Source organism: Fukomys damarensis, unplaced genomic scaffold (assembly GCF_012274545.1).
Source record: "Fukomys damarensis isolate Sample0158 unplaced genomic scaffold, DMR_v1.0_HiC HiC_scaffold_5, whole genome shotgun sequence".
Lineage (NCBI taxonomy): Eukaryota > Metazoa > Chordata > Mammalia > Rodentia > Bathyergidae > Fukomys > Fukomys damarensis.
In genome coordinates this window covers 1,846,351-1,870,649 of record NW_022900917.1, presented here as the reverse complement: position 1 = coordinate 1,870,649, position 24,299 = coordinate 1,846,351, and the positions used below count along the sequence as shown (strand labels likewise).

The window sequence follows — 24,299 nt, the reverse complement described above, 5'->3', positions numbered from 1 at the left end:
AATTATCTTAGTCTACATCTGAAATTAGTCACAAATGGAAAAGCATGGAGATGGACTTTACGCAAGCACAATCATGAAACAAATCCATGAGACAAATTGGTGGCCACATGGGACTTGTGGATGGAGGACCCTTCACTCTTAGGGGAGAGGGCCTCTGCCTAGCAACTGGCAGCCTCGCTGGGATCCGGCTGGGGCCTATTTTTAGTTTCTCTTCTGCTACTGAGCCAGATGAATTCTGCTGCTTCTTTCATTTGACTTTGGAAAGGGGCCAAATTCCAGGATCTACTATTCTTTAAATAGTATAGCTGCCATCTGTTCACAATCATTAGGAAAAAATGGAGACATGGAATAGGCCATGGTCTCTTGATCATTTCTGCCTAATCGGGCTGCAAGAGATTTAAGCTCTCTGCTATGTGACTTTGCCTCCTTCTCTTTTGACATGTGGATTTGGCAAGCGGTCCTTAAGTGGGATGAGACAGCAAGGTTTTAGCTCTGTTCTCCCTGGGAAATAATTTATGTAACTACGAACAAGTGAAATAAAATGAAACTATAGCACATCTTGTAGTCCTTCCTGCAGAATGTCCTGACAGTTTGGGCATATGTCTTCTCAATTCCCTGGAAAAGGACTCACATGTCTAATATGGTTTGTGTGTCTACCCATAAACCAATTAGCTTCGATTGCGAGAGGACCCAGTCATACAACACACAGCGACCTCCATGGCATGAGGCTGTACACAGTAAGAAAATGCACCTACGTGGAGCCGTGAGGACAGTCCCACAGGTGACCAACCCCACCGTTCCTGTCTTTGAGCGTAGTGTTTGGTGCTGGCCTTCCAGCTTGAATCTTGCTGTTGTCATATGTAAGGATTGTATTTCCATGTCCCCTTCTGTTTCTCCTGACCCTGGTCTGCCTCAAGTGACACGAAGAGCATCAGAAGTGATGGCTGGGTCTCTGGTTGTCTTCACTTGACCATGTCTATCTAGCAGGATGACTCACCCAATTCTTGTGCTGAGCAATTTTAAAGAAAAGACCTTGGGGCACTTAATATATTGAGATAATATCACAAATAGCACAAATGTTCCCAAATAATCATTTATTTATGCATTCATTCAAAAAACATTTATTGGGCACTTTGGGATGCCAGACACTGAGCTCAGTGAGTTATGATGCCTTTGAAGACACGGAAGATGTGGCCTCACTTTCATGGACAGTACTAATAAATGTATTCCACGTATTTTGTCATTCTGAGTCCTGACATTGGGAACTTGGCTGTGAGCCTAATCTCACTTATTCTTGCATGGTCATTTGGAACACTGTTTAGTAAATAAATCTGGAAAAGATGTAACAAAAGTTATGACAATGTTTGCATCATTTTACCTAGTGCTTCATGCCTAAAATTTATCCTAAGAGAAAAGCACACAGAAGATATTCATTGTGCTATTATATCTATATTTTGCCTGCACAAAAATGAGAAAGAAGTGAGAGATTATGTCTTATTAATCTCATAACCATAAATATCTTTAAAATAGCATTGAACAAATAACTATTAAAATTCAACAAGAAAAATAACAAACATCTCAATTAAAAAATGAGCAGAAGATCTGAAAAGTCACTTCAGCAAAGAAGATATGCAAATGGGAATATGAGAAGATTATCAGCATCATATGTCAAAAGGGAATTGAAATTCAAATAGCAATGAGCTACTACCACATAAGTATTCAAATGTCTAAAATCCAAAATGCCTGCAATGCCAAAATCTGTTAAGGAACTGGAAAAACAAGATCTCCAACTTATTGCCGGTGACAATGCTAAATAATGTCAGTTTCTTGCAAAACTAATTCTACTTTTACCTTATGATCCAGCAGTAGTTCTCCTTGTACTTACTAAACAGGTTAAAAACTTGTGTCCACTCAAAACTCTGAACACAAGACCTGTAGCAGTTCCCAAACTTGGAAGCAACCAAGATGCCCTTCAGCGAGTAAACACAATGCAGTGCACCTGTGTAGTGAATCCTTATTGAGTGATCTAAACAACCCTGCCAGAGTGCTGCTGGGTGAAAGAAGGGATCTGAAAAGGCTGCGTAGCGTGTGAGTCCAACTGTGTGACATTCTGAGCAAGGCCAGGCTGTGGACACAACAAAAGTGCCTGTGGCTGCCAGGGCTGGTGGGAGGAAGGAGGGGTGTGTGAGGGAGCACAGGGAGTGTACAGAGTTGTTAATCCATTGTGTGTTGCAGTGTCTTGGGGGGGTATGTGTTGTCTTTCATTTGTCAAAACTCACAGAATTCAGGACTCAACCTTAATGTAAGGTGCTGTGGATTTTCCTTATTGACACTGTAACATTATGAGCTCATTCATTATAGCAAATATTTTTCACTATGCAACTATGTCACACCGGGTGGAGTAGTGAGGTGCTAGGGATAACAGTATACCGAGAAACGCTAGTTTTTGATCAATTGTTCTGTAAACTCCAAACAGCTTTTTAAAAATTAAGTATATTAATTTTTTAATGAAGTAAAAACAAATTGGCTCTTGTGGGCTCTTTATGTATTTCTGAAAACCAAATGCTCCACATAGTCCCACTCATACAAGGTGGGATCAAAACATATGGTGGATATTTACAATTTTTGAAAAGTAGCTACGGCAAAAGACAAGTTGTCATTAATCCCCTTACAACACTCCCCTCACTTTGACCACATTTGCCCACTATTCTTGCCACTTCCTGAAGCAGTCCTCTTTCCTGAGTGGCTTTAGTGGCACTGTTGTGCCTGCCTCAATTCCTGAATCAATTGAAACATTGACCTTCTGTCTTAGCTAGTTTTCTCATTGCTGAAACAAAATATCCAACACCCAAATTAAAGGAGAAAAGATTTATTGTAGCTCACAGTTTGTAGAGGTTTCAGTCTATAGCTAGCTGGCTCCAGGGTGGCAGGGCAGAGGGCATCACAAAGGAGAAACAGTTCCTGGCAAGCAGGCAGACCAGCAAAAGTCAACAGCAGCAGCAGCCTGCCTCTCCCTTTTATCCCGTCCAGGATATTGGCCCACACCCAGGGCGGGCCGTCCCGTCCCGTTATTCACACTGAGAAGTATGCTAAACCAGTCAGTGACTAATTTAGTAATCACACCCTTTACCCCAGTATCACACACCCTAGATTCAGCCACTTCGAAACAGCCCTTCCTATGGCTGTGTAAGGCTTTGAGGGGCCATCTAGACGAAGCCATGGCACCTTCCATGGGCTCTGTCTCTGGGAAAGAGTCAGAATTCACATGGCGCTAGATCCATGAGGAAGGTGGATGAAGACACAGCACAACGTTTTGATTTGACCGAAATTGCTGCCAACAGTTTGAATTGCTTCAAGACATGGAAGCCGTCAGGAAAAGACACTCACAAAGGAGGGCTTTCAGAGCTTTCAGAAAGTAGCAAGAAAAATGGGATAAGTGTGTTTGAGAAGGGGAAAGTATTTTGAGGGGGAGTAACAGCAATGTGTTTTTTACTGTAATGATTTTTAAATTAATTGAAACATTCATCAGTTTTGTATCACATATCCTATTTTCTTTAGTAGACAATACTTTCTCCACAGACTTGCCTGAATAAATCCTGTATGGAATGAATAAAGGAGCTGTCCTTTTGGCCATCAATCCTGAATAAGAAACCTGCCTTGAAACTTCAAAATGTAATCTTGAGACAACTGAAGTGAATTTGTACTACTCCATATGGTTCAAAATGAAAATAGGACTTAAAATTAAAATTAAAAATTTAAGATACCATAAATTTATGCTTCTTATCTAAGAGATAAAGAAAAATTCTCTGTTGAATTTAACTATAGTTGTATAATACTGAGCCTAAACCAAACCTGTTAAATGACTCCGTGGCACCAAGGTTGGGTAAGATAATATTATTTTGAACGCTTTTCAAAAAATCATGTGTCAGAAGAACCCATCCTTAATAATGTTAACATTGGATCCAAAATAGAACTTCTCTTGTGAGCTTCTGCTTCTAATTAAAGTGTGGAAATTTCTCTTGAGTTAATTAACTGGCTCTGGCTGAATTTCCCTAATTGTGGATTTTCCCACTCCTGAGAAGTGTAGGCAGAAGACTTCTGTTTCACTGAATAATGCATTTGGTACCAATATTTTCATACCTCATTGTGAAATAACATGTTTGCATTTGGGGCATTCCAGATGGATTATTTCAATTGGCCTCCTTCTCTTTGGTTTTAAGCCCAAGCTAATTTCCCCTCGAAGGAGTTTGAGGGCATATCCGCTTATGTCGGTGACTCTGCATGGATGCCTGCAGTGCTGGTCCCTGCCTCTCTCTTAGGTACCACTGACCCTTGGCTGTTCCGATCCTAAGCTCCCACACAGCTGTTCTTTACCTGTTTTTGCAGCTCGAGTGCCTATCACAGGTGTCTAATGAATATATGTTGTTGAGAATAGCAGCATTCATCTCTCTGGATTCTAAGGAATTACACCCTCAAGGTATTTTAAGTGATCACGTAACTATGTAAAGAAATGGTGCTCTTGGTTCAGAAAGGAATTGTGGCACCGTGATGGGACTGTCGAGCTATCTAAGAACTGGTGCCTTGCAGAGAGGCGTAGCTGCCTGTTGCATTAGTGTGTACAACTGAGAGTCAGAGGTGCGATACAGCACTCCAAGAACCTGCCTTCGGAACTGAAATCTCATGTCCAACCCATTTCTATGTCTGTGATGAAGTGAAAATGAGTCCTCATGATAGCATTTGCTAAGAACCAGACAGCATATTGCTACATTCCATCTAGTGTGTGCTATCATATTATAATCATTATGTAAAAGTCGCCTTTATATATAATCTTGTTACATGATATATATTATCTTGATCATTTTTACGTCCTTTCCCCTCACACTCCCTTCTCACCTTGTCTTATCTGCTTCTCCATCTCCAAATCGTCTACCTCCTTGTTTCCAAATCCCCCCCTTTGTTTTGTTCAAATTACTGATATTTTTGGTTTATCATATAAAGAAACCATGTGATATTTAACTTTCTGTGTTTAATTTATTTTACTTATTATCAATATTAATATTATAGTATTTTTCTTTATGACTAATACTCCATTTTCTTTATCCATTTATCTGTTTATGGGTATGTGGGCTGTTTCCCATAGTTTAACTGCAATATTGTAACTTTTGCTGCTATAAACATGGATGTGCACGTATCACTGTAACATGATGCTTTCAGTTCTTTTGCAAAAATACCCAGAGGAAGTATAGCTGGGTGAAATGGAATTTCTGTTTTCATTCTGTGAGGAATCTTCACACTGATTTCTATAGTGGCTATACTAGTTTGCTTTACCATCAAGAATATGGAAGGGTTCCTTTTTCTACACATACTGCCCAGCATTTGTTGTTTTTTGATGAAGCCATTCTTTCTGGAGTAAGACAGAATCTCACAGACATTTTGACTTGCATCACCCTAATGGCCAAAGATGCTGAGCACTCTTCCATGTACTTACTGCCATCCGTGCTTCTTCTGAGAAGTGTCTCTTCCTCCCAGTTGTCCATTGTTTTGATCGTGTCTTTTGTCTTTGGGGGTCTACTTTTTTTAGATTTTATATGTTATAGACATTAGTGCAATGTCAGAGGAATTTTCTCCCATACTGTAGGCTGTCTCTTCACTCTGTCAATTGTTCCCTTTCTCTTTTCTTGAATAAAATCCAAACCCGGTGCCAGGATCTCCTAGACCCTCACTAGCCTCACTTCCTGCCTTCCCCTCCTTGCTTTCCCACCTTCAGCTCAGTGTCCTTTACTGGATGTCCCTCCGAAGCCTCACACCCTCGGTGACTGGATCGTGGCACTGCGCTGCAGCTGCTTTGGTCTGGGAGAGGCAGCGGGCTGGAAGTGGTGCTCACTGGGAAGCTGCGTGTCCCTCCCAGCTCCTCCCTGCCCTCCTTGCTTCCTGGCCGTGACATGAGCAGCTTTCTGCCGCCATGCACTCGCCCACCATTCTGTTTCTGCCCTGCAGCCTGCCAGCTCTGGACTGAAACCCCTAAGACTGTGAGCCCCGGTAATCTTCTCCTTTACTTCGCAGGTGTTGTGTGCTATGTCCCAGGAGTGAGAGAGCGACTGAGGGAGTGTCCTTCTTAAATGTCTCCAGCCATTGTTCCAGGCTCTTCCTAACCTTGGAGCCTTTGTACACCCGTCTATCTCAGAACTGGAAATCCTTTCCCCTTTCTCTTCACCAGCTACCTCCTACTCATCCACCAGGTCCCACTTCACAGGCCACTTCTGACCCAACTCCACCAGCTCCTCCCACATCGAAATCTGGTCCTTATTGTTCCCTCTCGCCACACCCATTCTTGTCTTCCATCGCATCTCATTAAACGGCAGTATGTAATGAGACCTTTTCTTAAAAAATAAAATAAAAGGCTAGGAGTATATCACAGTGTAAAGACCCTGGGTTCGATTCCCAGTGTGCACGACCATGCACCTGCATGCATGCATGCACGGCACACATGCATGGCTACTGCAAGCCCAGTTACGCATGAGCAGTGGTTGACCCCACTCCTCATCAGGGCATGTGCAGCTGGGGACAGGCTACAGAGCCAGGTGTCAAGTGGGGCCCCGCAGCAGAGCCCCCGTGTCGAGCTACAGAGGAGGCACCCACAATGTGTAACCCCGCCTGGCTTGGTTGAGAAATCCATGAGGTGTTTCTAAAAAATGTGTCGCTCTCAATTTGTGGAAGACGTGTCTGCCGCTGAAAATGACCAAGCCCTCAGCCGGGAAAACAGAAGAAAGAAGAAAAACTTTTCTAGAAAACTGACTCGGAGATGGAGAGAGGAAACAAAGTCAGTATTGCTGAGCAAGAGGACAGTCACTGAAGGCAGCCTTCACAAGAGAAAAATGTAAATACAAGACAGATAAAGAGAAAGTTGGAAGAGAGACACTTCGAATAGATGCAGCAAAAGGAGATCAGAGTCTTGAGGAGGGTGGGAAAGGGGATGGGAGAAAAAGAACTGAAAGGTGAAAAATGATAAAAACAGAGCCTTTGCAAAGGGGAGGGGACCAAGAGGAAGAGTCAGGAAGTGGGGAGGGGTAAGGGACGAAGAAAAACAGCCAGAATTAAGGTAGATTATGTACACATACCAATTCCGCACAAGAAATGTGATCTTTACGTACTATAAACATGCACTAATAAAAAAATGGGAGAACCACGTGCAGCTCAGGCCAGGAACCCCTACACCCCAACACAGAGCGGGGAGGTGGAGCCCCAGCTGCGCTGGGGGCGGGGGTCAGAACTAGTGCAGATTTTTGCGCTTGCACAGCTAGAGTAAGTGGCTGAGGGGGATGGAGCCCGAGGTTCCAAAACCGGAAACGGAAGTTAGATCCCTTCCTGGTGGAAGGAGATGAACCTTGTGCTGTAGAGTTCAGGTGTTGGAGGCCTCAGAGCAGGAAGGCAGAGGCTGAGAGCCCTGACCTCTACAGCCTGTTTAGTCAGAAGACAGCGTCTGAGGAGAGGAAGAAGATGAGAGTGGTATGGAACTTGGCCTGCAAGGGGTCCTGAGGGCCAGAGTCAGGCGGTTCCAGCTCTGAGGAGCAGGGCAGTCTCGCCCTTTGGAGAAACCACTGAGCATGGAGAAGGACCTCGTGAATTCCATATCGCCTTCCTACCTAAGACCCTGTCTTTAGAAAACCGAAGAATGCTGCTGCTTTTGTCTTCCCAGTTTTGCTGTCCAGCTCCGCGAAAGTCTTCTGTGGGCTGCACGTAACATGACTGTGGAGACAGGCTGGGGCCCCTAGCTAACCCCTGGGCCTCTCCCAGTGGCCTCCAACCCGAGGAGAGCGGAGGCCCCTCCGCTTCTGAGAGCAGCACAGCCCTTGCAAAGACTGCTTTTGTACGGAGTGTTCTGCAGATTCTAACTTTGAAAACACTTGTACTTGTGTATCTAGTTTATCTTGGTATCAAAATGCCTACCTTCCTCACTTCCTCATTGGTAAAAGGCACTTAGTATTTTTGAGTGGCTTATTATAGCAAAGAGGAATTAGAATTATAGAAAATATACTTCATAAAATACAATTTGAAGTGACTTAATTTTAAAATAATGCTATCCAAAAATTTATGTAAAAGAAAAGGTATGTATCTATAATTTTAATAGCTTATCTTTTTTATATAACTTACATAAACAATTTTTATAAGCTATTACTTTTCAAGTAATTTTTTTCTCATAGTTTTACAAGCCATTTTCTAAGAAGAAGTCCTTTGATTTTGTCACAGAGGAAGTTGAAGACAATATTCAGAATTTCAAACATGGAATACTTCACATCAAGTTTGAAAAAAGGCAAGTACTCTTATGGGCCCATTTACCACGAGGCTCCTTTAGAAAACCTCTGAAAATGGTTACCCAGTTCCATGGGACCTCCTCCTACTCTAAGTGCTCTCCAGTTTTTATAAAGTTCCACAGTATTTATACAGCACTCATTTTTCAATTCATTATATATAACTGTGAGTTATATACTTTTCATTTCTTATCTTCCCATACAGATTTAATGCTTCTTCTAGAGAGTAAAGGCTGTTTTTTACATTTAGAAATAAACTTCCCTCATTGCAATGCAGAGCAAATGGATTGCGCAAGTATTTGCTAAATAAATTGATTCCCAATTATTTTATTGAGCCAGGAGGTCAAAATGTAATAACCAGCTGAAAGTTTTGATCTTGATGCTTTTACAGAGAGTAGAAAATAATTGCAGAAAGGTCCATGGTGTTTGTCCAGTGGGTCATTGAGAGAATTCTCTGAAGAGGTCCTGGTACTTATTGAACAATTATATGCCAGAGTTCTAAGAGATACTCATCTCATTTGATACTCTCAACAGCCTTATGGGGGTGACATTATGGTTATTACTCTAAAGTTAAACTAAACCTAAGTTAAATCTTTTAAAAATATACTTTATTTTTAAGATTCATGCTTGGTGTTGTATATTCTACTACTTTTGACAAATGTAGAATGATATGTGTCCACTATTGAAATGTTATACAGAGCAGTTTCACTGTACTAAAAATCTTCTATTAAATGCCTGTTCAGCCCTCTTCCTTTCTTAACTCCTGGGAACTGCTAATCCTTTTAGTGTCTGGATAGTTTTCCCTTTTCCAGAATGTCATATGATTGGAATCATATAGTATGTAGCCATTTGGGGTTTGCTTCCTTTTCTTAGCATGGTCCATCTAATTTTCCTCATGTCTTTTCATGACTTGATAGGTAATTTCTTGTTATCAATGAATAATATTCCATACATAGGTTACTATATTTTATTTATCCATCTGTATATGTGCTGCCAAAGTGAGCACTTATTTATCCATCTTTCTACTGAAGGACACCTTGGATGCTTCCAAGTTTTGACAGTTATGAAGATTACTGGTAAACATTCATTTGTAGGTTGTTGATAGTCAAGTATGAAAACCATCTAAGTGTCCAATGAAGGATGAAGTGATAAAGGAGATATTTTGTGCCTATTTACAATAAAATATTTCTCAGCCTTAAAAATGTAAGGAATTTCACCTAGTAACACTATGGATGGACCCGGGCAATGCTACGCTAAGGCACAGAGAGGTAATACCACATGATCTCTAGCCTGTATGGGAATCCAAATGAATCAAACTAATAGAAAACGAGGAGAAGGAGGGAGGTCACCAGGGGCTGGCAGGTGAATGATTTGAGCAGGCACTGGCCCAACTGTAAAGTGTTTCAGTTTTTGGTTGAATTATATCTGAAGACCTAATATACAGCATGGAGGTTATAGATAATAATAATGTATTATGTGCTTGAACTTTACTAAGACCATAAATAAGAGTTCAGATCACTAATAAAAAAAAAAAACTCAGTGACTCTGTGAGGTTATGGACTTGCAAATTAGCTTAATTGTGGTAATGATTTCACAATGTATATGGATGTCAAAATGTCGCTTTGCACATGATAAAAATATACAGTTTATACTTTTCAGTCACGTCTCAATAAAGCAAAGGGAGCTAAGTAAAGTAGGACTTTAAAACTTTAGAAGAAGTTACTTATATCTTGGGTAAACAACATTATTACATTGATAGTTCTTTCAATCCTGTTGCTTCAGATAGAAATTAACACTGCCACATACCTTTAAGAAAAGATTTTTCTTCTAATTTAGTAGTGACATCAGGAGATTGGAAAGATCCATTCCATCATTCAGACATTATCAGCAGACAGGAGGAAGAGAAAATTATGCTTAACTGATGGACCAAAGTGATGATTTTGAACTCACTAAGAAGTGTCCTACTAAAATTGCTATTCATATAGATGTATGTATGTATGTGAATGTATGAATAAATAAAATGTACAGTAAAATTCCCAGAAAGCACAAGTCTTTGTTAACCCTTAAGAGAATCAGAGGGACAAAGTGATTAAGTAACACAATTTTGGGGAGCTGATCAGAGTTACAACTCAGGAGACACAAATTTCAGGCAGCTGAGGCATGCTCTAGGGTCTTTCAGATGTCAGAGCAGTTTTATAGGCAGAACCACCAGAGAGTTGGGGCGTGAGGTCAGCTGTTTGTCGAGAACAGTACTGCATGAAGGTCACAAGAGAAAGGTTGGGTAATCTCAAGAACATACAGAAAGCAGTTCCCAGAAAAGGAGAAGAGAAAGGACAGAAACAAAGTCTTGGGAAAAGGAGGTAGAGGCTGGCCAACTGCAATAGTCTCTGACGAGCACTCTGTCGTCCAGCTGGGGAGCCATAGGATGTAGCGAGTTTTGCCCTTGTGGAGTTTCAGTGTACGTTAGAGAAAGGATGTGTATGGCTCACACAGTGTCAGAAACCTCTTTGGAGGAAGATGTGACTGATGCTTGGGCTCCTTGTGAGGTTCTCTGGGGCAATGCAATCTGCTCTTATCTGTTTATTTTTTAAATTTAATTTACTTTAATTTGGGGGGGGGATACCGGGAATCAAACTCAGGTCCTTGCTCTTGCAATGCAGGCGGCTGGACCACTGAGCTAAATCCCTGGTCCCTTACCTGTTTAATTTTAAGTTGCCAGTATAGCCGTCTCTGTTTCATGCTATGATGTTAGTTAGGCTCATGCACTTGGGCATTTTTGTACTAAAAACGTATCTGCAAAAGTTTTTGGTAAATAGTCTTCCAGAGTTTCAGTGTGAAAGTACAGAAGATTTTTCTGACTTTTTTTCAAAAAGTATTGGGAGTTTTACATGTCACTTCACTCTGGACACTCATTTTCATTGGCAGCAGGGTGTTAGGTATCATCCTTTGGACTCTGTGTAACTCACTGTCCATCTTTGAGCATACACAGGGACCTGACACTACTGCAGAAGTCACCTCCACACCTGCAAAAAATGTTACAGCTAATTAAAGTGCGGTGTACTAACATTTGTAGGTCTTGTTTTGAAAAATTAATTTAATTTTCCTTAAAAAGCCTTGGTTACTTTGAACTTTTAAGAATTCTCATGATTCTGTAAGGCTTGTTTTCAAATTCCCCAAGGTATCAGAATGTGGCATTTTGATGATAATTGTTTTGGTATGGAACTTTGAACTGGCCGTAAACAAAGAGTAGATGGAAACATGAAGTTGAAGCATTGAATGGATCTGTTGACCACACAACCCAGAATCTCAGCCAGGAGGAAACAAGCACGGTGTGATTCATAGTTCCTGCCCTCAGGGAGAATAGGATGATTTTTTTCAGACCTCAGGCTCCAAGGAGAAAACCTTGTAAAAATTTCTCACACAGGGTTTAACAAACAGCCAAAATCAAGCAAAAAGCAAGGGTAGCAAAGAGTTCTAACAATAGCACATAGTCATTTAAACTCATATAGCGCAGTGACTTGCGTGGCCTCGTGTCCACGTTTGCCTGTATTCTCTTGGAAAGCAAAGTCCCCAAATGTGCAAGGACACACAGCTGATTCTAGTGAGCTTACTCTGACCCGTTACTAAGATCAGCCCAATCAGCGTTAAACGATGCTGTGTATTCCATGGGTGCCCATGTACATTTATCATAGGCATAGATGGGCGTGGGTCTCATGCTGTGTGACTCATGAAGGCACAAACGGACTGAGGTGTCAGGAGCAGTTTCTTCCCAGGTGTCAGTTTTCCTGGGTCCTGTTTATTTGCATCAAGCTTTGACAGATTTTTGCACAGGGCTGAACCATCACGACCAGCATCACTAGAGCAGAATGAGCCGGTGAGACTCCGAGGCTGTCCCCGAGTCTGGTTGTTTCCAAGCAAAACAAATCTGGACCTGAGCCTTTCTGCTCGCCCACTCCCCCTTCCTGACGTCTGGCAGGACCCGTACCGACAGACAGACGCACAGTGGCGTTCGTGCCGGTGGTGACTCCCACAGAGCAGCAATGGGAAGTGAGAGATGCTGCTTCGGAGACGACAGCTCTGAGAACGTCTGTCACGAACGCATCTCTGGAAGGGTCAGCAGTTACCTTATTTAAATTTATGTCATTATCCCGTTGAAGGGAGAAAAGCAGGTAGAAGCTAAGGAGTGTGCCACAGATGTGTAGAGTGGTGGTACTGGAAGACCTTTGCCAAGGAGCAGCTCACACTGAGTGGTGGTGAAACAGCCTGGCTGGCCTCCGCCGGGCGTTAACCAAGACCGAGGAAGCATGCGGCGTGGCCGCTGTTGGGCGCAGACTTCTTCGAGAGCTGTTGTTCGGGTTGGACGATCTCATCTCTGCACCAGGGACTAGGGTGTTCTAGAAATTCTCCCACTACACTGGTGGTGTCCAATAAAGAGAAATGGAGGAGAAAGAGGAGGAGGAGATGGCCGTGCTCCTGGTCACACAACAGCAGAACCCCAAGCTGTCTGTGTCTGATGTAGACTCAGGAGTGGCACTTCGTTTGGGTCTGTTTGTGAGAGGAACTTCTCCTGGAAGCCGCTCCTCACAACTTGTTCTGAGTGGGGCCTCGTGTCCTGGGCCAGGATGTGCAGGGCAGGGGAGCACACTGCTTCTGTAAAGCCATCGTCACTGCGGCCAGCAGATGTCACTGGAACAAACCATGGTGTTGTCTGGGAAGAAGGAAGCAGGAGCAGGTTCTGAGCCAGCCTCTCCCCTGCGCTGTGGTTCTTATTGTAAGAGGTCTTTATTTTACAAGAGCAGTATTTCTGTCCCTTTGCTCTTATCTCCTGCTAGGTACAGGTACTTCAGTATCCAGTGTCCCTTGGTGTGCTGTGCTGGGGGCACACACACAACCCACACACACACCCGTGGCTCGCTTGTGCTTTAAGAGCATATGTGAGCCGAGCGTTTGGGCGGGAGCAGTGCAGGCCAGTGACTCGGCACGGTCCAGCTGCCCAGTCAGCCCCTCTGTCCTCGGCCTGGCCTCACCCTGGGTGGTGGCACCTTCACAGTGCTTGCTCCCACCTGGGTCTTGCAGTAACCACCTCTCCCATTCTCGGGATGACCCCATGGTCAGTGGGAAGGATTGGCACATGGTGCATGCGTCCTCTCTGAGCCCCACCACTCTGGCTGCAGTAGCTGGCTGAGGGTGAGCCCAGAGCCAGGAAATCAGCCTGAGACTGCCTTTCACTGCCCTTGATTTCCTGGCCGTGCTTGGCCCAGAACGCAGAGCAGCGAGCATTTTCACTGGGCCAGGAGTTCTGTGGTGTGAGCCCTGTGCAGGAGCAGTACAACCATTTAGTAAGGCAGAGAGAGTCTCCGAGCCTGAGGACGCCACCTGGGCATCTGGGTCCAGCCATGCCTGAAACGGACCTTCTTGTGGGCATTTCCATTGTATGGCCCATGTGCTACCTGTCTTAGTCTCCAGTTGAACTCTTGCCACAGCCTAATAAGTATATCACCTTTCTACTGCTACCATTTTTGTTTTTGTTTTTGAGACAGGGTCTCACTCTGCAGTTGAGACTGACCTGGAACTCACTATGTAGCCCAGGCTGGTCTTGAACTCGCAGTGATGCTCCTGCCTCAGCCTCCCAGTGCTGGGATTACAGGTGTGTGCCACCACGCCTGGCTCTACTGCTACCATTTGGAAGTAAATGTTTCATTTCTTTTAATAAATGTCCTTGTCCTTATCTGTTGGCATGGCATCATTGTTCTTGGCCTCCACAGATTTTTGTTCCCCACCAAAACACTGATGAACATTGACAGGAGAAAGAAACAGTCACTACTCCAGGAAGGCCTTCTGGGTGTTCTCTAGATCACCTCCCTTGCCTTCCAGGTCCCATGGGCTTGCATTCACTAACCTGTCACTTTTCGTGAGCTTTTCAAAGCAGTGCTGCTCTTTATGATGCAGTGCCTGGTGCACTTAGAATCCTAGGAGCATCTCGTTTGTGATATGTGACCTGAAATTAGTAGAATAAATGAATGAAAGAATAAATAACCGGGTCAAACATTCTTAGATAACAGTCTGTCTCCTTTGTATTTTAAATTTGTAACAGAGTTTAAGCTTCATCTTAAAACTGATGAAGTTTCAGAGACTTTCTTTTAGGTAAAACAGCTAGATCTATACAAGTTTAAAAATATTATGAACTTCTAACTTTTAGTATTATTATAAAACTCTTGTCTTGGTTTTGGCGTGGCAGTGGCTTTTACATGATTTCTCATGCTCCCCGGGAAAATACGGTCTTGAACTCTGCCTGGCGCCACTGGCAAGGTGGTTTCTAAAGGAAGAAGACCCAGGCCAGTCACCCTGGCCAGGCACATGGTAAAGGCTGGGGCACAAAAGGTGGCAAAGAGCAGGTGGTGACCGGTAATTCAGATGGAAAACAGAGACTACAGGTGGAGAACAGATGTCAGATTCAGCACTGATAGAAGCGTAGGCTACCACTACTGTGTTGTACCCTCGACTGGTCAAGGGAACCAGATCTCATGTCAAGTGTTCTTGGCACAACAAAGTAAAATTTAAAAGAATGATAAATGGCAGAAGTAAATCACATGCCTTAACCCCCCCAAAAAAGCCCTACACATTTCATAGAACTCTACTATTTTTAAAATATTCTCCCAGAACTCCAGCTACTCCTAGTGGCATTTGACATTTATATATATGCATATATAATTTCAAATTAGAAGCCAAAGAGAAAAACAAGGAGTAGCAAAACCTAGACAAGTCTGAAACCTCCAATTGTAACTTATAAACTAGTTTTTCTTTTACTTCATATTCATGCAAGTACTCAAAAATTCTCTGACCTTTTCTTTCAACATTCCTGGGTCTGCAATCTTGTCCAAGTATCTGTTGCTTCTCTTTCAACAATCCTAGGAATTCTAGGCTTCTTTATTTCCTTCATTTTAATCATGAGGAAACTGAAACAGAGGTAAGTCATTCCTACAGCATCAATCTAAGAGGAGAGATTGTGTAAGAGGAAAACTTCTGTATCCCGACTTCTACCCCAGCACAAATGTGCACAATACAATGTGTGTCTAATGCATACTATTCATGTGCCTCCTGGGCTCCTGAAAACAGGAGATTTAGGCATCAGTGTCTCCACCTAGCTGAAAGCAAAGACATGGAAGGCGAGCAGGAGTGGGGTGTTGGCAGGCTGTTAGTGGCTTCTCTATGCTTCCTCTCGATCCTCCCAAGGTAGAGGATTCTGAAAGCTCCACGTCTCCTTGCTCTTCTTCCTCAATGATCTTCCTCTCTTGCATGGAATAGATCAGCACTGTGGCAATGATGAGGGAAGCTGGCCTGGGCTGTGCTGCATTGGACAAACTAGCTCACGGAGGGAGATCAGGGACTTCTTCCGTGAGATCAGGGGTACTTAGGAGCGAAATGCTTGTGCAAGCTTTCAGGAGTTAACAACTCAGCCTGAAAGGAGGGATCCTGCCGGGGAGTGGTGACACCCTTTCACTATTTTACACAAGGTGGTGCTTCTTATGGAAACTTTGGAAAGACAGATATTTTGTGGGAATACCAGGACTGCAATTGGTGAGATTTGTATCTTCTGGAACCCAACAGCACCGAGTTCTGTTGTGTTTCCTGTGTGGAAAGATGTGGAATCATCTCTCTTCCCCTACCTGACAAGAACTTTTAACACATCGATCTACCTGATATTTCAGATTTCTAATTTGCTTTGTGAGAGAAACAAAAACTCTATGACATCCTGGCTAAGCAAACTGTATAGGAAGAAAGAAATCTGTCTGCTTCCATTTGGAAGAAAGGGCTAAGGATGCTGGTTTAGGACATGGGAAGAAAATAAAGAGAAAGTGAAAAGATGTACAGACCATTTGGAGACAATAAAGAGATGACAAAAAAGCCGGTACCAATCTGTGCTTGGCTCTAGCCGGCTGTTTATCCTTTTGAGTGGCCGGTGGTTCCAGTTGCGTTGTGACTTCCTTTCAACTCCAGCACCTAGCTGAAAGCTTTTCTCTGCACTGGCTGCCAAAAATCCTTGGCTGTGTACACGTCTTAAAGAACAAAATGAAGATTTAAAAAAAGTGCCTAAAGACAAGTCTCTGTTTCTGTAAATCCTCAACTAAAAAGAGGATCATCCCCAGGAAAGGGAAGCAAAGTGATTGCTTTGAGGCGTAAGAGGACTGGTATGGAGGAGAATTGTCCGAGTCAGGGAAGAAGATGAAATCCCTGAAATTTATGAGTCGCAGGGCTCAGAAAATGGCCAAGTGTCCTACAGGCTCGCATGTAGGATAGAAAGAGGTAGGGGGCCTTCGAGGAGACCGGATGGATAGTGACTGACGCGGGTCAGTGACGTCAGCTTCCTGTGCCCTTCACGGCCATCACAGGCTTCGTGAGGGAGACCCCCACCCATTCCAGGTGGCCTCAGGGACTTGGGCAACTCCACAGGAACATCTCACACTCAGATATTTCTGTGGACTCAAAATCACGGCTGCTTCGTGTTTCGAGTGTTTCTAGCCCTGCGCAACATTGAGGGGAAATACATTTTTATAACAAGTTCTTCCTTATTTTTGGAAAAATACAAAACGTGTAAAATGAATGTAATGCCACTACCCAGGCATCATCATGTCTAGCATTTTTCAGGTTGATGCATTTTTTATTTCCTCCCTTAGCTTTCGAAAAGAACAAGAGTTCGCCAAAATCTCTCTCACAGAAGATGGAATCGCAGGAGTCACCAGGAGCAAGCAGCGACACTTCCTTGAATCCTGGCAGAGCTCTGCTGGAGGGAGGGGCCACATGTCCTCTTTCCGATCACCTTTTCCTTCCACCCACATTAACCGTGGGGTACGTGCTGGAGCTGAGATCATCCCTGTAACAAGTGTAGCCCTCAGCTCAGCGTGGACAGCAGATAAGGAACGAGTAGCTGCAATCATCAGACCCAAAGAGTTAGGAGTAGGAGACAACGGTATGAGGGCAGGAAAGGGGGAGTCTGAGCAGCGGTGTGGGGGAGCTGCCAGGCTGGAATTCGTCCTCAGAGAGACTCACTGCCCTGTGCTGGCACTGGTGATGGCCCATCCCTGGTTTATTGTGTACACTTTTCTCTGCTGGAATATTGTACTTAGTTGTTTCCACTCGTTCTGTCTCTTGTTAGAAGCTTTAAAAGAATGCAATTTAAGTTTTAGTAAAAATTCTTCACCAACTTATTTTGAATAGGCAAAAAACCATTACATATTTCTTACCATTAATGGCTTCCTGTAACAAAATCTGATAGGAAGTAATAGCTCAGTGATGTTTCCTTTTTGTTTTGATAGAGAGAACTTTTGTAAATAAGCTAAAAACCTACAAAATGGTAGGAAAATATAAAATGACTTCTGCTGTCTCTAACAGCAATCTGCTTTGTTTAGTTCAAAATTAACAGACACTGGAGGCACTGACCATGAAGTAAGACATCTGGCCTCATCCCTAACCTTGAATACCCCCTTCCTGTGCATAGGATAGATAGCTAGATGAATCTTGAGGTAAACTCCCTAACTACAAGGAATTATTATGTCTGCATTAAAGTGAACCGTCTTGTTACTGTAATTTGTGCATAGATAATGTGAACTGACGAAATGAAATGTAACCACCTGAATGAGACCATAGCTGTAAAACCTATAAAACAAGAAGCTGCAACCCAATAGGAGGTTGATCACTGCCACTGCCGTTTTGAATGTGATCGATCTTTGCTGGTAAAATAAACTTTTTATTATTTTACTTCCATTCAGCTCGTCTCTATGTGCGTGTCACTTACCAATTCCTTTTGTCATAGTTTACTCTTTTCTTTCATTCCCTTGACCTCCTGTCTTATTAATGATGCATCATCTTGATGATGCATGAACTGTTTGCTCATTACTAAATGGTAAAAGCAAACAACAAATACACAACAGAACTTCATCATTGCCCTGTGTGACCAACATTTTCCTCGAGTCTCTCAAAGTAAGTAATTATTCTGTCCTTTGTCATAAATGGGAGACTATCGAAACAAAAGTCACTGGAAACAAGGACATTTAGAATTCTATTATCTGTTCCAACCCATTCTTTCTCCAAATGATTTCACATCAAATCTTACTTTAGAAGAATTCAAAATCTTTTTGCATTGTAATGCTTGGCAGTAAAATCTTTGTCCCTACCTGGAGGGGTGGCTGCTATAAAATGTCTGCATTCTTTAGATGAGGCACGAGAAGACATGCTGGCCTTGTTTTGTGAAGGTGCCAGGACTAGGCTGGAATGGTGGTGGTGACTAAGACAGCTGTAGTCATTGTTCACGTGGGACATGTGAATTCCAGCTTGGAGCAGGAAGATGAAGTAAATAATTGGAAAGATAAATACGTACATTCTCATCTGAGTCTCTTTCTGGCACATACATTTCTTACTATGATGCCTGCATACTATTTACCTACCACCAGGCCTACCTGTGTCATGTCAGCAGTGTGATCGTCCAGAGTAGAACCTGGCGACAATAAAGCAATCAAAGATCCTCTGGACTGTATCTTCCTCCTCAGGACATGACATGAGCTCTCCTTAGATACTGAATGAAGGGGGAACCCACCCTGGCTGGGCTCAGTGTTTTGAGTACAGTGGGATACATTGAGCAAACAGATTACACCCTATTGGGTGTTAGGAGCTGCCCTCAGTGTTCAAAAGGAGGCCTAACTGAGCTGCTGAGAACCCTCTGTCTTGATCCAGGTCTACGTCACAAGTGGATGAAATGAGTTAGACCAGTGGGGAATGTGACTGCGGTCACTACCTGCCATTCTCCCAAGGGCCTGGCGGTGCACTTCTCTCTGTGGTTTCCCTAGTGATGTGATGTTGCTTTGGATTCCTGCACTGCTAGGGTCTTCAGGGTTTGATTTTGGTTTGGCTTTGCTGCCTTTATTGTTTGGCTTTCCTGCCTTGGCTCCCCAACCAGCTTATCATCTGAGAGCTGAGGCCATTGCTGGGTTGTCCCTCTCAAGCCCTCCCTCAAGGACGGGAACTCAGCACAGAAAGCACTCAAACCTGCTGTGCATGCCAGACACTGGATCAACACTTGGGTTCTCTATGTTACTTGTCATGGACTGTGCTAGCATCCTGGGTCAGAGTCCTGTCCGCTATCTCTGAAGCTATGGGCATCCTGGTGACCAACCTGGGGCCTCTGGGAAAAGAGTAGAGGGAAGGCAGGCATCTCCTGGTCATGCAGGACTCACCTCTGAGTGCAGCTAGACTCCAGGGGCTGCTCCAGGTCTGGGGAACAGATCAGGGGGAGATGATTTGCTCTTGTGATTGTGCAAGTCAGGTCTAAGCTGACCACGACCGCAGACATCTTGGTTGTATAGATTAAGCAGTGTAACCAACTGTGTAAAGTGGAACTTTACAAGTTAGGATTTTTCTTTAGAAACAAATAGCTTCTCCAGCCTTCCTCGGGCTTAAGTCATAAAGACTTTCCCAGGTCTTCTCAGCCCAGAATAATGGACAGAATATGCGGAGGCCAGCAGCCCCAGGAGGCCGGAGCTGCAGATGCTGGAAATAATTAAGCAAGTGCGTAGCTCAACATTGTTTCTCTGTGTTCCCCTCTGCTCCTTCCTACGAAAGTTCCTTGGCCACCTGCACATGGGGAGACAGTGACCTGAGGCACATGGGCCTTCAGCTCCACCATGCGAGCCTTCAGTAAACCCTTCTCCTTTTCATCCAGACAATATGGCCTCCTTTGATTTGGTCAGGGGCGAGGAAATGAATCTGAGCATAAGAGCCTAAGTGGCGAGAAATATCAGGACCTCAGTGTAGTAGTCAGACTTTTCAGTCCCAGAGGCTTGGTAATCTTTTAAGTCACTCCCCAGGACCTCTGCGGTCACACCTTTCTGATACAGCGTACTAGGACAGTCACACCTGCCGTGACTCTGGGGGTTAAGTTGTACCTGGACTTCTACACCCTAACAACACTTATTTCCTTTAAATCCCAGGAGCTGTTCCTGTCATGTTGTGTCCTGGTCACAGCTGTTTAGACACCATCATTGTGCTTTCATCAGGGCCCTCATTGCAGTCACCCATGGGAGGTCATCTGAGGCCACTCAGCTTACAGTGCAGGTAACTCTTTACCAATGACTGTCCTGGACTTCATAAGTGTCTTTTCATACCCGCCTCCATGTCCTGAATCAGCAGCTTCTGTAAAATGAAAACGTGACGGAATGTCCTCATTCATCTTATTCACTAGATCTGCCACCATATGACTTCTCTTTCCCAAATTCAAAATGACCACAAAAGGCAAATGTTTTGAATTGGCCCAGGACTTTGAGACAGCCACGAAAGTGCACCTCAAGACTCTCTGGAAAGAGGACTTCCAGAAAGTGCGTTCAAACTTTCAGAAAGTATGTTCAAGTGGTAAGTGCGTTCAGAGGGAGGAGTATGCTGATGGAGATTAATAGCAATGTGTCTTTTACTGTAATATTTTAAAAATTCAATCATTCCCCCATCTTCTGAGTGAACTCGTGTTGTAGTTTGGGCGGAAATAATTAGCACTTTTTGTCAGTGGTGGTGTGGTCAATATTGAAGGAAGTCTGAGAAGAATGACAGTCAAAATACTTATTTTGTCTTATTGAGTCTGGACAACAGGTAGTTCAGAGCCTGAATTAGAATCTGGCATTAAATCATTTATACATAACTTGCGCAGCATCACCAAATGTAAAACATCATTGGCCAATTATTGAAACAGAAAGATATATTCTAAGTTTAGAAAGGTTAAAGTGCAGACGATTTTATCTTAGAATTGCTAAGAGTACTCGGCCCCTCGATCCTCAGCTGTAACACTTGGACTCCTCAGGCACTCCCATCCTGCCTGGTCCACACTGTAGTCCATTCCTGCCTAGCTCGCTCAGCCTCTGGGAAGGGCCATAGTAATGAGTGTGGATCTCGGGCGCCATTTTCTCTGCAAACTGAAACTATCTGCTCTAAGTTGTTTGGATCATGACTTTTACCCCCCTGGGATTCTCCCTCTCTCCATATTTAAAAATATATTTAAACATTTTTGGAATAATTTTATATTTATAGAAAATATGCAAAGTTAGTTTGGAGAGTTCCTTCAGATCCTGCATTCAATTTGTCCCATAGTTGACTTCTACCATTTGTGCAAACTAAGAAATCAGCATTGGTACATTGCTATTAATTAAAGTGCAGTTTTTACTAATTTTTTCCTATTAATGTCCTCATTTTGTTCCAGAATCAAATCCAGGGTACTGAATCTACACTGGCTTTAGTTTTTGTGTTCCTTGGTCCCACTGAGCTGATAGTTTCTTAGTTTTTCCTTGCTTTTCTTTTTCTAAATGACTGTTGATTGGAGGAGTTCTTGGTGAATGTTTTTAGAATGTCCCTCAATTTGGATTTGTATGACATTTTCCTCCTGACTGGACTGGAGCAGTAAGTTTGGGAAAGAGATGTAAAAATGAAGACATGCTTGTTACCCATGTTGTGACGGGATGTCATAAGCAGCATCTATATGACATCCCTGGTGACCCCGACTTGCACCATGAGGTGAAAGGTTATTGTAGGACTAAAGTGAGCTCTATGCAAAGCAAGGGTCCACTACTACGCCAGACTTGCATTTAAATCAGTAGATGTAAAAGTACTGTGGAAATAAATGAATGGTGATATCTTTCTTGATCATACTTGGGAGTCTGAGGCAGTACATTAAAAATATCTGTCAATATTGCATTGGAATAAAGAGGAGAGAGAAGTGCTCTGGTTTTGTCAGGACCTGGCTGCATGCTCAGCAGCTAAGCCATGTTTGCCTTAGATTTAGAGGCAAGAAAAGAGCAGTCTGGTATTTGAAGTAGCTAATCATGCCCATTCCCTTTCCCACAGAAAGGGCCATCAGAGCTGTTTCTGTCAGGGGCATCTTTGATTCACAATGTGCTCATCCTAATGTCCCCTGACTGCTACCTGGGGCGGTTTCAGCCTGCAAGAGCACAAAGGGGGTGGTGTTGAACATTTATATCTTTAGTACACATGATGAGAGGATCTGTTAGGACATTTATCTGCAGGCGTAAAATGAAGGAATAATGGAGCAAAGGTTACTGAACAATTTTCATTTAATTCTTCATATTTAATTTTTTTACAAAGTAGCAATAGCTATCTAGTAAATTAAGTTTTAACAGATCTTTAATGAAGCTGTCTTGATATTTCCTTTTTTGTCAATTTATGAATGAATGGTTTCCCTTTCCCAATGTGGTTGTGGTTTTCAGCCAGGTGTTCATCCCTGTGTCCAAATCGGGCTGCTTCTGTCTGCAGGCAGAATGTACTCAGGAGCCAGGGCCAGCATCTACAAGCCTAAGAGGTATTTGGCAGTGACACAGGCCACTTTTACGAATACACAGTTGACAATTTCTGTTACAAAGTAAAGGAGGGAGAGTGCTCTGTAGGCAGATGACCACTCGGGCAGAGCCTGTGCCTCAGGGTCCGCCTCAGCCTTTCCTCTACTTCACCTACCTCTGGAGGCAACTTGCTTCAGACCCCTTCTCCTTCCTCTGGAGGCCAGGAGTGGTTCAGCCAGCTTCTCTTGGGAACCAAAGATCGGAATGCACACAAATGAAAACGTGCTTGGGGCCAGTCCTCCAGAAACCGTCAGTTCACTGGATAAATACAATGGAGGTAGCTCGGAGCTAAGAGGGACAAAGAGCAAAGGAAAAGATGTGCAGAAAGGAGAACTAGGAAAACAGGAGGAGGAATGAACAGGGTGTTGTGTGGGAAAAGTTCAGGGAGAAGGTCCTGGAAAAGGATGTGAAGGAAGTCCAGGAGGAGCAGGTTAAGGGACACAGTCCAGATTTGGAGCTTTCAAATGTAACTGCCAATGCAGTCTAAACGAACTGACCCCTGGGTTGCATTCACTTATTTGTAAACAATTATGAAAAGGGCCACTGTGTGAATTATGTGGGATTTGAGAATGAGAGAAAGGGAATACTGGGTGGTTATTGACGTAGTTTAGAAGCGGCCCAGGAGAAGGACAGACACAGAAGCTGTAAAAACAACAGTTTTTACTGGGGGCCACCAGGGAAAAGTCCAGTTTTCATTAGCAACTGCTTTACTAATGATCATGAGAGCTCCATCAGAAGAAAAGACAGAATGAGCTCCTGCGCTATGGAAAATTCCGTCCTTCCACTGCCTGGGAAGCTCGTTATGGGGCTCTGGTGAGCAGCCGCACCTTGGAAGTAAGCAGGCCCTGAAATGAAGAGGAAAAGCTGAGAGGCTGAACGGGCACCGGCTGATGAATCAGAGCGGCCGCACCTGGAGCGAGGGAGACCGCTCCGAAGTCCTTCTACCCTTTTGCTCTTCTCTGAGTAACTCGGATCCACAGATGTCGCAGCGGGCTTGCCATCCTTTCTTCTGTGGGGAAACCGGCAGGATGGAGTGAGGGAGGCCGCTATCATCTTACCGTGCCAGCACCCCCGCCCCGCGTCCTGCTTGGTGCTTAGCTTCGGGGATCTTTCTTCTTCCGGAGGTTGGACAGGTCCCTGTGTGTGAGTCAGGCAAGCACCTCTGTTCACCAGAGGCTCCAACAAGAAATCAGCTTCGCAGACTTCCTCGCCTGTGTGGCCCTAGACCTGCACTGCGGGCCTACTCAGAGGGGAGGGAGGAATGTGATCTTCCCGACGGCCTTGTACTTCTCCATTACAAGGTCAACCGACACCTTCTGTTTGCCTTACAGTTGAGTTCCGTCCCTTGTCACTCGGAATCCGGATGTTTCGGAACGACACACCGAGGTAGGAAGCCCAACAGTGTCGGGATGAAAACGTGCTGTTTCTCCTGACTGGACATCGCGTGGTGCAGGAGCCGGAAGAAGTCTCGGGGTCCACAGCACCATAAAGTTCGATACCGAGGACGAAGGGCAGGTTGAGGACCTCAGGATGGGCGCAGGCTTTCTTCCCAGCTCGCCCCGGCGGCGGGTGCGGCTGCTCCGCGGAATTCCCCGCGAGGCCCTCG

The 24,299-nt window shown here is 43.9% G+C and overlaps 1 long non-coding RNA gene across 1 annotated transcript; it reads right to left on the bottom strand.

The window, feature by feature from the left end:
* Positions 1-1,245: 1,245 nt before the first annotated feature.
* LOC104856351 lies at positions 1,246-15,258 on the bottom strand. The gene is made up of 3 exons (XR_778605.1): positions 15,152-15,258; positions 14,209-14,307; positions 1,246-1,331 (listed from the first exon to the last, which is right to left on the bottom strand). It is a non-coding gene; the product is annotated as an uncharacterized LOC104856351 (long non-coding RNA).
* Positions 15,259-24,299: the final 9,041 nt, after the last annotated feature.